Here is a 16067-nt window from a genome sequence, read left to right as displayed (position 1 = left end):
CAATGCTGAGTTATATTGGAGGATAAGCAAGTCAAAAGCCCTGATAAAGACTCTAAATGAGCTCCTTTTTAAGAGATCAAAAATCACTGGCTTTACACATTCATTTTGAACACATTGGCAGCCAGCATTAGGCCCTGTTTTAATAAGTATGATGAGGGCAGGATTGCTTATTTTCTTTGACATGCAGTTGAGAAGAAGTTCTTCATTTCAAGAATGCAGCTCTGCAGGGAAGCAGTCCTGGCATTTACATCAATGAGTGATGTCTAAGTCACTGACATACATGCATTTTTCAATAAGTTCAATGACATTATTATGAAATTGGAAATACTTAATATTTTACTATTAAATGACATGGTATTTCACATGTTCTATTCTGTACTTCTCAATATATAGTGAAACTACATACAAAAGAAAATCAAGAAGGTACAAAAGTTCAAATCAAAGTCTGTCATATTGGACATTTATTCAATCATGAAGGAATTACACTCTTGATTGAATCCTCTCAAAGAGGTCAAGAAGGCCACCCAGGCAGCTAATTCTTCAGTCAACATGGCTCAGGCTGAAAATGCAGCTATGAATTTCAATAATAGTAGCAATATTCAAAATAATTTGACCTGTGAAGACTGACCCAAGGGACACAGAGACTATTAAATAGGTGGACATTTAAATTCTGACCTCTCAATCTGTCTGGAATGTGAGTATTGTCATGGTGGACTTTGCTGAGCAATCAATTCAGATAATGCTTCTGAAGAATGGAGGACCATCAACATAGTGAGAATAGAGAAATATAATAATAAGAAGAGTAGTGAGGATAAAAAGATTTCATCAACTGCAAATGACAGCTCTGAGACATTTCAAATGGCAAATCTAGTGCAGGTTATTGAAGTGCCTACATACTCTGCTGAATCAATCATCAACTCACTCATCATATAGAATAGTGGGGCTGGATGTCATATTGTAAGTGATCAATCATGATTTTTCTGAATAACAGAGGTTAGTGGCCCTATAATTCAAGTGGCCAATAAGGCTACTTTGAAGGTTCAAGAGATTGGGGTCACCTCCATCTCAGTCAAAGAAAGATTAATCAAATTTGACCACATTTATTTGATATCAAGCTTATCCGCTAATCTCATATCTGCTGGCCTATTGGAGTGCCAGGGCTATATTCACTATGATCTGCAGGTGGATGCTGGAAATTACTTTGAGATAATAGCATCTACAGAAAATGATATCTTCTATATGAATTTGAATTCTAATAATATATATATTCTATCTGACACCTTCTCTATGTTCAGGGATATTATGAATGATCTAGAGCTTAGACCACTGGCATACTTGACAGTCTCAAAGCCCAAGATGATATTAACAGATTATGATCTGAATGCTGCATCACTGGGTCTTTTTAAATGTGATGACATAGAGCAGCTAATTAACCTGAAGGATCTGAATACTGATATCTTCATTTTGTCCTCATCAACTCAACTACATATCATTATGCTGAAATAGCTACTAATTGATAAGTGGCACCAGCAATTGAGTCATATTGGTGAAAAGAATCTAATTAAAATATTGTGAGAGCTTTGTTTTGAAATTGTCATCATCAGTCTAAAGAAGCTCTCATTCTGCACCATATGCATTAAAGTCAAGTATAAATGTGCAAGTTATAAAAATGCTCTGCTACACCATGCCACCTACAAAGGTCTTAAGATCTGGGTAGACCTATTTAAGGGTGGAGAAACACTTGATAATGAAGAAGATACACTATTTTATGCAGGTAAGAAGCTCATGATGATGATCACTGACAATATCATGTGAATGTGATAGACCTTCCTATTGAAGCACTGCAATGAGGCTCTAAAATATATATGGACCTTCAATCAATTTATGAAAAATCTGCTCAATCACAGTATTGCAATTATTCACTCTGACTATGATGAGTTGAATTTAAATGCTGCAGCCATCTATATAATGAGTGAGAGTATTAAATGAGAATCAACCTCACCCCACACTCTGCAGCAAGATAGTATGTCCAAATGTTCTATTGGCCTGATTATTGAAAAAGCTCAAACATTATTAATAGATTCCTCCTCTCCCCTCCAGATGTGAGATGAGGCAGTAATTGTAGTGACTGAAATATTTAATCTTATGCTAACATCAGTCAAGCTCTATAATGATGTAGAGGATTTGAATCTGAAGCTAGTTACCTCATATGAAGCTTGGCTCAGGGCCCTGCCCTCCATATGCAGGATTTGCTGATGGAGGTGCAAGGCTTATTTAAAAATAGTGCTCAAGCTGAATATGAAGATGGTCTCATGATTGCAGGAGTTTATATTTACAGGCTATGATGGCTTTACTAATTATAGATTAGTCAATTCTTTTAATGATCACCTTTACACATTGAAAGATATAATATTTCAAGAAGATCTTCTTTTGATAGATTCTCTAGCCCTGTCTGAGCAAGATGTCAAGAATTTGTCTTCTGTCACTCATATAGCTGCAGTTGCAATCCCCTCCACTCAACATGATTTATCAACAGACAATTTCATGATGGACAGAGAGTTTCTATCTGCTCCTCCAATATTTCTACACTCTATAAATAATTGATGAATAGACTATAAGATTACTGTGCAGATTCTAACATTTTTGATGCAGAACACTACTGTCCTCCTAGGGTCTGCTTTTGAGATGAAGAATTCTCTAATGTTCACTAAGAATATTACTTCAGTAAGAGAGGCCTCAGTGAGAGATTTCACTGATAATTTGACTGACATCCCTGCAGACACTGAGATTGCCAGCTTGCTAGTTCCAAAGAATCTCACCCAGGCTCAGGCATCTGCAGATTGAAAATATTACTTCCATGTCTGTGTTAAGGAGATTAACTGCCTCAAGCAGATTGGTGCATGGCAACTAGTTGAAAGGACCCCAGATATGATGATTCTATGTGGCCAATAGGTGTTCAACAAAAAGATTAATAATACAGGTAGAATTGAATGATATAAGATCTGCTGAGTAGTCTGCAGCAATTATCAAGAAAAGGATGTCAACTATTCAAAGACATTTGCACCAGTTGTATTAGCCTCTACCTCCTGAGCATTTATAACAATCTTGATATCCTGAGGATGACATGTTCTGCAGATTGACATGATTACAGCATTCTTAAATACCTGGCTTCTCATCAATGAATATATATATATGCATCAATCTGCTGGATTCTATCAGGGACACAATGATCTGGTATGTGAATTGATGCAGAGACTATATAGTCTGAAGCAAGCAGCACTACTATGATATAAGAAGCTGTGAAAAATGCTATTAGAAACAGACTTCTGTGTCAGTGTAAAGGGTTAAACTCTAAGAACTAGAGGCTAGTCCTCCTATATAACAAGGATGAATTGCTTGAGAAAGGGAAGAAAAGAATGAGATGAGAACTCAAGCTTAAGCAAGCTCACATAGCATGATCATGTGTGCATGTGCAAATGATGACTAGGCTGAGTTAGCCAGTCAGAGCAAATCTAGAGGTTCAATTCCTTATAATACTCCTCTTCTCTCTCTTTGTTGCAGGCCTTTACAACTATTTAAAGTCCTCTTTACATCTAATTTTGCCTGCTGAGAGGCCTCCCAAGTGTTCAAGACCTTCACTTTTTGTAGGAGACTCATGTCATTCCACATAAGCTCAGCTCAATCTACCCATTTAACAAGGTATTGCTTTTTCCTCTGATAGGTTTGTTCACTCTGAATTTCCTCAATCTCAAACTCAGATCCTTTCAGAGTCTCTATAGTGAGTGACTGCCAGTCAGTTTGTCTCTGACTAGGCAGGGAATCTGTCACTGCAGCATGTAGAAGCTTTACATTAAAGACATTGTGAATGTCAGGTGAGACATTCAGTCAGTAAGCATGAAATTCTATCTTTTCTAGCACAGTATATTGATTGTATTTCACATTCAGCTTCTTGCACAGATGATTAGTTCTCATGTTCTCTAAGCTCAATCAGATCTTATTTTCAGGTTGAAAGCTTGAAGCCAGGTCTCTTTGTCTATTTATGTATTTCTGTTGAGAATGCTGAGCATTCATTATTTTTACTTGAGCTCACTTCAACACTTCACAGACCTTCCTCATATAATCATCTGCAAACTCAATGAGATTATGTGACATTTCAACAGGAGGTGCATCAGCTATATCAATAGAGAAGATGTGAAAAAGATGCATTAAAAAGAATGAGCTCATGCTCATTGAGACAGCATCTCTATTATTGATGATCAGCTCTGCTAGAGATAGTCATTCACACCAGTCATCCTGTTGAAAGCTAATATACTTGTGTAGGTAGATTTTCAAGGTCTGATTCATTCACTCTGTAGCTCTGTCAGTCTTTGAGTGATAGACTGTGAAGAGTCATCTCTTAATGTCTAATTTCTCATACATCTGAGTTCAAAACATGCTTGTGAAAGCTGATCCTTGATCTGACACTATCATCTTAAAGATGTCATATTGAGAGATAATGTTGTGAAGAAACACTCTAGTCACTGTCTCTGCATCAGTTTTCTTAACTACTTTTAATATAATTCCCTTGGTCAATCTGTCTGTTATAATCATGATGTTCATGTATTCTTTAGAGCTCAGTAAGTTCATGATAAAGTTCATAGAAAGCTCCTGCCACATGCATTCAGAAATGAGAAGAGGCTTAAGTAGTCCCTGACATCAATCTCTTCATGTAGTGTTTAATCTGCAAAGATGACAGTTTCTGGTCATTCTTTTCACATCAGCAGCATAGCCTGACCAGTAGAACTTACATCTTAGAACTTCTGCTGTTTGCTCTCACCTGGGATGACCAGTAAGAGGTGAGTCATGAGCCCCATGCACTAACTTAGTTCAAAGAGGTTCAAAGTCTGGCACTCACTTATGATCTCAAAAGAGAAGCTTCTCATTCTTATTTAAAAAGCACTCAGAGACAGAGGCCTTAATGTTGAGTTCAGAAGAAAATCTGAATCTTCTCTCATGAAGAATTTGCTTCAGATGCTGTAGAATCTTATCATTTTTGTAAGTCTCATTTCACTGAGCTTGAAGAGACATCTCAAGTTCCACACTGGTAGCAGCCACTATTGGTTCCATTCCAGGTGTCAGTATATTAAACTTAAGTAGTTGAGCTTGCCTCTGCTTGATTCTCTCATCATCAGTGCTCTGTGACATGTCCTGCTCTCTTCATGATAGAGTGTCTGGTCCAGTGTTCAACTTCCCTGACTGGTAATCAATTTTGAAGTTGAATTGATAGAGAATATCCATCCAACATAGCTGTCTTTCATTTAGTCTGCATGTAGTCATGAAGTATTCTAGATTCTTATAATCTATGAGAATCTTGAATTCCTTTACACTTTGTAGCTCAGTATCTCATTTCTTTAAACACTCAATTATCACTAATAACTCCTTATCATGAGTCTTGTAGTTGCATTCCACAGGTGAATGCTTGCAAGAGAAGAAGACACATGAGTGTAGAATGCTCTGCTCATCATATTGTAGCAGCACTTCTCCTGAGATGTAATCTGAGGAGTTCATTTTCAATATAGTCTCACAGTCAGAGTCAAATTGAAGCAGGATTGGAGCAGAGATAAACATTGATTTTAGATACTTAAAAGCTTTCTCAGCCTTACTCATCCACAAAAAAGGAACATTCTTTTATGTAAGAATTATTAGTGAGGTTCTGATCTTTGAGAAATCTCTGATAAATTGTCTATAGAAATTGGCAAAGTCTAAAAATACTTGTATATCTTTAAGAGTAGTAGGTGTCACTCATTTCAAAACAGCTTTAATCTTCTCCAGATTCATTTGTATACTCTTGCTCACTTCAATGATGAATTCAAGATATTTTGTGCTGTTCATCTTGAACTCACTTTTTCTGATGTCTGCCTGCAGGCCTGCTTCTCATAGATGCATAAGCATCTTTTGTACATGCTTGTGATGCTCCCATAAGCTTTTTGAGGAAAATATCAAAATATCATCTAAATAGACTGAGCAGAAGTCATCCAGATATCCACATAATGCTCAGTTGATATATTTTTAAAATGTGCTTGGAGCATTGGCCAAATCAAAGAGTGTAACCAGCCACTTAAATAGCCCATATCTGGTTCTAAAGGCTGTCATCCACTTATCACCTTCTGTGATTTGAATCTTGTAAAAAGCTGCAATAATGTCCAGCTTAGTGAATCATTTAGCCTGTCCAATTCACTGTAGAGTCTCACTGATTAATGATAGAGGATATCAATCCTTTCAGGTGATTTTGTTAAAAGCTTGATAGTTCACACAGAATCTTAGCCCACCCCCAGACTTCTTCACAAATAGTATGAGAGTGGCCATATAGGAGTTACTCACTTTAATAAAACTTTTATCTAAATAATCTGTAATAGTCTTTTACAAAGTCAATAGTTCCTCTTGAGACATATTATATAACAGGCCTCAATGAGGTTGTTCTGCACTACCATCAGCCTTTTTAATCAGTTCAATCTCATGATCTCTACCTGGGCCACAAAGTGGGGATAAAGTGTCAGTGGCTTCCTTATCAAATATGTCTAAAAACTCATGATAATGTTCAGATAGCTTTTCTTTAGAGTCAATCTTTGATTTCACTTCCAGAGTCTTTTGAATGTTGGTCAAACTGACAGTGAAGATCTTGATGTTTCACTTCTCTTAAGTACTTGCAAGTCTAGATAAGCTTACAGCAGAGATGAGAATCATATCAGCTTTTGCATTTGAACTAGACTCTATCTCTATGCCACTCTCTTCAAATCTCACAATTCTTTGATGAGGGATTATGGTCACCTTTTGCTGGGCCAGCCAGGGGTCACCTAGATACATATCATGATCATGTAACTCATTCACCACATAGAGAAAGACCTGTTCAGTTACATGACTACCTATATCAATTCAAATGCCAGTCACTATGCTTGTAGAGAGTCCTATGGAGTCTTCAAAGCTGGTCATTTTAACAGGGAGAATTTTAATGCACAGAAGCTTATGCTTGTTAACATAGAATTGAGAAATAAGATCATAGACATTACATTTACTGTCTATCATTGCTATAGTCAAAAAGGTATTATCTACTAGAGCATTGACAGTGAAGGGTTTGAATATCATCTTAGATTTAAATCTTCTCCATTGCTTTCTCATAAGCTTCTTATTTTGCTTCTTTTAGTGTCTTTTGATTGAAGCTACTCTTTTCTCAAATCCTCACTCATATTCATATCATTGTCATTCAGTACTGACTTAGGGATCATCTTAGCTATCATGGGGGTAGCAGAGCATCTGAGAGGTTTGAACAGACAGCTCTTAATCATATGATCTCTGACTCTGCATCTCAGGCACAGGCCTTGCTCTCTTTATCAATTAACCTCTGTCTGATTTATCAATTTGATGTGATGAGCACTTGAGGTCACAACATCAGAAGAGAGATCCATCAGATCATCAGTAGAAGCTTGAGATCAGTTTCATCAGTCAAGAACAGTATGACAAAGTAGAGAGTGTAGATTAGATGTTATATGATCTGAAGAAGATCTGCTCTCATGACATTTAGATCACTGCCTTAAAGTCTTAAGCTCAGAGAGTTGATGATCAATTAATCTAAGCTTCTTGTAGTAATTCTTATAGAGAGATGATTCTCTTACACTCATCATGTCTTCCTTCAGCTCCATGCTTAGAGTGGATTTCAAATACCTCTTTTTAATATGATCATTTCATCTATGACCACCAGCTTCTAGCAATAGCTGATTAAATTCAGACAGAAAGTCAAAGAGAGCTCTTCTACTCTGTCATAAATTGTTGAGCTTTTGCATAGTCTTTTTCTGTCATGCAGAATCACTAAAGAATATGCATGTCTGCTTCAGTAAGCTCTCTACTGTGAAGTTGATCTTGTTCTTATTATTCTCAACTCAGAAGTAAATTCAAGCTGCTGCCATTTCTTTTAGTCTTGAGTACACATATCAAGTATATTCCTCATTATTATCTAAAGCTTTTCCATTGACCTTAAGTTTTGATTGAAGCTTTAGCTCTCACTGAGAATAGTGCTTCAGATTAGAATCATCATACTTCTTGCAGTTCAGTAGCTTGGTCTTTGATCTTCTGACTACAATAAGTGGTTGTGAGTTCAATTAATGAAGGATTGATGTTGAGATGTTCAAAGCTTGTTGTAGATTAGCTATTTCAGCTTGCTGAGCTGCTATTAAATTTCTGTTCTCACACTGAACCTGTTCCTGCTGTTGAAGAAAGGCCATCCATTGTTGTTCAAAGCTGCTGGGGGTGTCTCTGCTCATTGCTTCATATTGATTCATTTATGTATTTGTTGTACAAGTCTGTCACTTTATCTCATTCAGCTAGACATTTTCAATGTTGCTCATTTGTTTGTTAGCATGATTGCTAACCCAGTCTATTCATATACCAGTGCTATCACTGAACTTCATGATGCTAGATTTAAGGCTCTCAATAGTCTATCATATGTCAGCATGTTTGCTGAGCTTTATGATACAGGATTAAAGCTTCCAGTGGCCTATCAATTAAAGGAGTGAAGCAATTCATAATGTAAAGGGTTAAGCTCTAAGAACTAGAGGCTAGTCCTCCTATATAACAAGGATGAATTGCTTGAGAAAGGGAAGAAAAGAATGAGATGAGAACTCAAGCTTAAGCAAGCTCGCGTAGCATGATCACGTGTGCACATGCAAATGATGGCTAGGCTGAGTCAGCCAGCCAGAGCAAATCTACAGGTTCAACCCCTTATAGTCAGTCCTCATGACACTGGTTTTTTCATAAATGATGTCCGCAAGGTCTATATAATCATTTACATGAATGATGTTCACCTATATGGTCTGAATATATCAGATATTGAATGGACAAAAGCCCAGATCACTGCTAATTATGAGATCAAAAATGTGAGTGTTAGGCTCAGCGTCCGACCGAGCCCGACCGAAGGCCGGTGCCCGGTTAGACTCGACGTCGGATTAAGCTCAGCGCCCGATTAGGCCTAACCCACATCATGTGACCATGCGACCATGCGGGTCGCTCGATTAGGCCTAATCCATATCATGTGACCACATGATCATGCAGGTGGTTATAATCCACGCAGGCCCCCAGCACCCCCTTTCATCCCCTCAAGCTTAGTATTTCATTATATAGCAGTTAGCAACACAGAGAGTCTTTCTTCTTATGCAGCTCACATTCACTCTCTAACACAATACTAAGCTTCCCTTCTACCTTCTCACTCAGGTTTCAGCAGAAAACTTGAGTGCCTCAGTTGAATTAGAACCTGCTAGTTCAGAGTCTGACAACATGTCAGATCAACTGCTAAGACAACAGCACTGTTGAAGACAACAGCTCAATCCAACATCAGATGGTCACCACAGGCTCCCAACCTCCTGGAAGGGGCTGAAAGGACTGGTGATACCTTCTAACAAGATCAACTGATCAATCACATGTCTCAATTGAGAAATTCAGAGAGGCAATCCACTCAGACAGTGACCATGTTTATAATGAGTTGATGATGATCTTTGATGACATCTTTGATGATGAAAAAACATTAAGAGATACAGTCACATGTCTGAGAATGAAATGAGACAACACTACTAATCAGGCTGCTGTCAAGCAAAGTCAGATTGATGAGCTAATTGCTGAATGTGATGAACTTAGTCACATTCTGATCCACATGACAGTCAGCAACCAAGCAGCAAGTTGAGATGTCACTCTCTCTGAGACTGCCAGGAGATCTGTCAACATTGATGATCTAAAACATCTCACTGACAGCAAGGAGCTGAAATTTGAACACTGACTCTTCTAGATGAAGAACAAGCTCTGAGAGAATGTCAACCACTACTCTACTGAACACATGAGAATAGTGTACATTGAAAACTGAACTGATGGGGACACAGCATATTACATTGCACTCTGTATGAAAGAGAACCACCCTGAGCAATATCAAACTGCAGAAGAGATGTTTGAGCATCTCAAGTCAATATATGAGAATGCTAACAAGCTGCAAAATGTCAAGAGTGATTATCACAAGCTGATTATGTGCAATGAGAATAATTATCATGAATTTATCACAAAATTTTTACATCTGACAGAGGAGGTCAAGATTATCAGGAAGAACTATAAGACAGACTTCAATGACAAGCTGTTCTTTGATCTTCAGAAGATGATAGCAGTAGTTAATGCAATCACTGATACATATGCTGAGTTTCAGAAAATCTGTGCACAGGCAGCTCACACTCTTCAGACAATCAATGTCACTCAGAAATCAAAGAGCTCATGAGAAAATGAGTCTAATATCTTCAAGCAGAACATTCTGCAGACTGTCAACAGTCAAACACTCTCCAGCATCTCTACAACAAAATTCTCTACTGTGAAGAAGGCCTTGAGCTTTCATCTGAATATTCAGTGCTACTACTGTAAGGAAAAAGATCACATTGCCAGAAACTGCCCTGCAAAGCAGAAGTTCCAGCAGGTGATTACTGAGCTCACAGAAAATGATGTCTCTGAGTCTTCAGCAGATTCAGAAAAAGAATGAATCTGAGAGAAGACTCCACCTCAGATAGTTCAATAGTCTGTGAGAGATTTGAGATGAAGGACTTGATTGAGAGGAAAAGCTTTAATGTATCAATCAAATTAGTCTACAATAGAATTGCTACTTCTACAAATTCTCTTACTGATACTGAAGCAAATGGAGCAAATTTTATTGATACCTGATATGCCATAGAATTGACAAGATTCTTTGATAGGAAGTTTCAAGAACTCTCATTCAAATGCTGCATGAAGGGATACAATGATGCCTCTGGTGAGATGATAGACTGCACATTGACTCTAAACCTCTGGGTGGATGACTGGAGATTTCAGAATGTCTCTCTGCTGATAACAGACCTAGGCCAGCACCCTGTCATCCTGAGACAGAAGTGGTTGACAGCACAGAATATATGGCTTGATGTTAAAAATCAACATCTGGTTTGGCTGAGTGAACAGTCTATCCCTGAACAGGTGATGGAGCTGATGTTGAAGATAGTACTCTGGTCAGTACTGAAGTACCCAGACCCCAAGCCTGAGCATCAGATGAATGTGAAATGAAGAGAGATCAAGCTGAATGAGGAGATCAGACAGGAGCATCAGACTCAGCTCCACAGATTGAAAGGGACCAGCTCAGTTGTGATGTCTGAGATGAGGCAGAGGCTGACCTGGGAGAAGACAGCATCATAGATGATGAATATGAACTTCATTGAGACTGCTTTCTTTCATGATTATATGAAGAACAAGAAGTCAATAGTCTTCATAACCAGTCTGTATGAAATTGATAAACAGCTTGAGAAGAAGCAGGGTTTAGTGGGAGCTGAGAATGAGTCTGATGAGAAGCTGATCAGCAACTTACCAGAATGATTGAAAGACTGAGAGGACTGCTTCTCAAAGAAAGCATCAGATGAACTGCCCCCCCTACAGAAGAATGTTGATTTTAAAATATAGCTTCAGTCTGATGTTGACCTCACCCAGGACATTGGACATGCACCTCTATATAAGATGAATCTAGAGGAACTAGAGGCAGTGAAGACCTATCTTGAAGTCAATCTAGCAAAGGGTTTCATCACCTCAAGTTCAGTCCTCTACACCTCCTCAATCCTGATTGTCTGTAGTGAGAAGAAGCTATGATTCTGTGTTGACTTTCACAAGCTGAATGCTATAATCAAATGAGATCAGTATTTCTTGCTTCTGATAGATGAGCTGATGAACTGACTCAATGAGGTGAAATACTTTACAAAGTTGGACATTTGGCAGGGGTTCCATCACATTCAAATGAACTCTGAGTCTGAGGACCTGATCATCTTTAGAACCTGCTATGAGATCTATAAATATCAGGTGGTCCCCTTTGGCCTTACAAACACCCCTGCCTGCTTTCAATGATTTGTTAACAATATCTTCTTTGACTATCTGAATAAGTTTATGACAGCATTCATGGATGATCTTCTAATCTATAGCAAGAATCTGGAGGAGCACAAGCAGCAGGTAAACTCAGTGCTAGACTGACTAAAGACAGTGAGTTTGCAAGCCAGCATCCAGAAATGTGAGTTTGCAGTTCAGAGGACAAAATACCTAGAGTTCATCATCAGTACAGAAGAGATTGAGGCAGACTCAGAGAAGACAGCTGTCATTGTGAGATGGCAGGCCCTCATCACAGTCAAAGAAGTTCAGTCATTTCTAGGATTTGGCAATTTCTATCAACAATTCATAAGGAACTACAGCTGAATCACAAAGCCACTGTATCAATTGACAAAGAAGACTATCTTATTTGTGTGAACATCAGAATGCAAATCAGTCTTTGAAAAACTGAAGAGACAGCTGATGGAGGCTCCAACACTGCATTACTATGACTCTGAGCAGGAGACTTGTATTAAGACTGACATCTCTGATGAAGTAGTGGCTGAGATACTAAGTCAAAGATTTAAAAATGATCTTTGACACTCAGTAGTCTTCTATTCAAAGACAATGAATGATGCAGAGCTTAATTATGAAGTTCATGATAAGAAAATGCTGGCAGTAGTCCAGGTCTTACAAGAATGACAGACAGAGCTTGAGGAACTACAACAGAAGGAACAATTCAAGATTCTCACTGATCATCACACACTGGAATACTTCATGACTATCAAGAAGCTGAATGCATGTCAAGTTTGCTGGGCAGAGTTCCTCTCTCATTTCTACTTTGAGATCAAGTATCAATCAGACAAGGTCAATCTGCTAGCAGACACACTGAGCAGGTCTGAGCAGGTTAGAAGGCAACAGAATGACTATATGCAGATTCTCCTAGAATCAGAGACTCTTGACTCTCAGATCACTTCCTCTACAGACATTGCTAGCATCAACTCCTCAGAGAAAGAGAGCATTGCTGAATGCATAGTGTCTATAAACAAGATAGTCATCTCAATTGAGCCTCTGTGGCAGCAGGCAGATGATGAGAATAGTCTCTATACAATGAAGGACAATGTGCTATGGTACAATGAAAGACTAGTGATGCTTGTTCAGAAAAAGAAAACTCTGATAGCCAAGCTACTGCAGGAAATTCATAATCAAGCTTCAACAGCACATCCTGAAGGACAAAAGACTCTGATTCTGATGCAATCATACTATTGATGAGCCACCTGGCAGACAGATGTTCTACACTATATTCAGAACTGTCATGTGTGCTGAATCAGTAAAATTTCAAGAGATAAGACTTCTGATTTGCTAAAGTCATTATCAATACCAGAACAGACATGACAGCATATTGCAATGAACTTCATGAATGTGCTGAAAAGCAAAACAGATTATGATGTCATTTTGATCATAGTATGTCAGCTAAGCAAGAAGACAATCTTCATTTCAATCACTCAGAGAGTTACAGCCCAGGAGCTGATCTGACTATTCATTCAATTCTACTATTCATACAATGAGGTGCCTGACTCAATTGTCTCTGACCAAGGCCCTCAGTTCATATCAAGCTTTTGAGATGAGTTTACACAGATTCTGAGCATAAAACTGAAACTCTCAACAGCACATCATGCACAAACTGATGGACAGACAGAAGTGATGAATCAATACATTATCATCTGTCTTCATCTCTATGTCAGTTACTATCAAGATGACTGAGATGAGTGACTGCTCATTATAGATCATGCCTCTGCAGCTATCTCAAACACTTTCACAGAAATCTCTCTCTTTCTCACAGCAAATGAATATGAACTCTGAATGTCATTTGACTGACAATCACTGACAGAGAAATTGAACATGAATGAGAAAAGAAATCAAGAAGCAGCAAGGAGCTTCATTCATTAAATGAGAGAGATCTGAAATCAGATGAGTAAAGACATAAAGACAGCACAGAAACAGATGAAGAGGCAGACTGACAAGCATCATTGAGAGTCTGACTTTGCAGTAGAAGATTTTGTTTATCTAACATTGAAATCATACAAGATGAATCAATCAAGCTGTAAACTGGCAGAGCAGAATGTCAGCTCCTTCAGAATCCTGAAAAAGATGAGCAATGCCTACAAACTGGACCTCTTCATAACAATGAAGATTCATTCAATCTTCTTCCCAGACAAGCTATGCAAGGACTCCAGAGACTCTCTACCTGGCCAGACTATCAGACCACCAGACTCAATTGAAATAGATGGTGAGAATGAATGGGAAATAGATCATATACTGACCAGTAGAATAAGCTGGAGCAAGCTGCAGTATCAGGTGCACTGAAAGGGGTTTGATGAGAATTCTTCATGATACCTCACTCACAACTTCAAAGGATCACCACACATCATACACGACTTCCATGAGGCTAACCCTACAAAAGCTGGACCCTCAAGGTGACTAGATGAGTGGCTGAAGGCATGGGAGACAGACAGCTACCTGAAGGATGAGGTTGATGATGACCTACCGGCATGAGGACATGCCTGCCCCTAGACTGGGGGGTGATGTTAGGCTCAGCGTCCGACTGAGCCCGACCGAAGGCCAGTGCCCGGTTAGACTCGACGTCAGATTAAGCTCGGCGCCTGATTAGGCCTAACCCACATCACATGACCATGCGACCATGCGGGTCACTTGATTAGGCCTAATCCATATCACATGACCACACGACCATGCAGGTGGTTATAATCCACGCAGGCCCCCAGCACCCCCTTTCATCCCCTCAAGCTTAGTATTTCATTATATAGCAGTTAGCAACGCAGAGAGTCTTTCTTCTTATGCAGCTCGCATTCACTCCCTAACAGTGAGCAAATTGAACTGGTATTTGAGAATGAAGATTGATTGAGATGCTGAATCTTTATCACTGTCCTAGCCACTGTTCATAAAGAACCTGCTTGAGGAATTCTCAATGAATGACTGCCACCCAACATCCTCCTCTATGGAGGAGAATGTTGATTTCATGAGTGATAATGAAGAACTGATTGCTTATACAGTGGAATTTACATTATATTTCTATCAATCAGAGATTGACTCTCTGCAATATCTCACTGCCAACACATGCTCTGATATAAGCTTTGTCACTGGCTTCCTAGAGAGATTCAGCTCTCACTCTATCTTGAAGAATTGAGTGACATTCAAGTAAATTCTTAGATATCTACAAGACACATCTGACATAGATGTGTCCTATTGAAAAGACATAGATATAGAATCTGTGGCATTTGCTAATGCTGATTGAGCAGGCTGTGATTCAGACTCCCACTCCATCACTGAATATGTCATTTATATAGTAGAAGGTCCTGTTGCTTGGTGAAGCAGTGAGCAGACAGGTGTTTCAAAATCATCTACTAAGACTGAATATATTACATTCTTAGAGACTGTCTATGAGCTTGTCTGTCTCTGGAAATTGCTGAAGGATGCTAACTTCATGCCATCTCAGCTCAATAATCTTGATGATAATGACAGCTTGATCAAATTACCAGCTAATAAGCTAGCATATACAATTCAGGCAGATAATAAATTGGCAATTGAACTGGTCAAAAGTGAGACTATTCCACACTGATCTAAGCATATAGAGGTCTGCTTCCATACTCTTCAGGATCTTATCTGCAAGAACAAGATCTTGATTGATTACATTCTGTCTGCTGAGAATGCAGCAGACAGGCTGACCAAGCCACTTGAGGTGACTAGATACATCCTATGATGGCAGATATTAGAAGACACAGTAAACAGGCAGAAATGATTATATGGAGGAAATGACTGGTTTTTCAACAATATGGGTTTTCCAGTCAAATTATGTACTGATACCTAGCTACAGGCTATTTTTTGTATGTAATCTTGAGTACAGTTACATCAGTGAGTGGGGGTGTCAGGCCTATCCGCCTTCTTACGTAATCCGCACTGTATATAACTTCCGCGTAGCTAGCGATCGCTACATAATCAATCAAGCAATCTATCCTTCACAAACACATCATGTAACATCCTATCAAAACTTTCCATTCCAGTTCTGTTACGGCTCATTTTCACACCTATTTTTTCAACACGCCAATTCAATCCCGCAGTTGCTCTTCTGCTGCATACAATCTTATTTTTCTCATCGCACTCCTTTAAACATGCCAATCTGC

The sequence above is a fragment of the Paracoccidioides lutzii genome (assembly GCF_000150705.2).
Source record: "Paracoccidioides lutzii Pb01 unplaced genomic scaffold supercont2.4, whole genome shotgun sequence".
In the NCBI taxonomy this organism is placed as follows: domain Eukaryota; kingdom Fungi; phylum Ascomycota; class Eurotiomycetes; order Onygenales; family Ajellomycetaceae; genus Paracoccidioides; species Paracoccidioides lutzii.
This window is presented reverse-complemented; position numbering follows the sequence as displayed.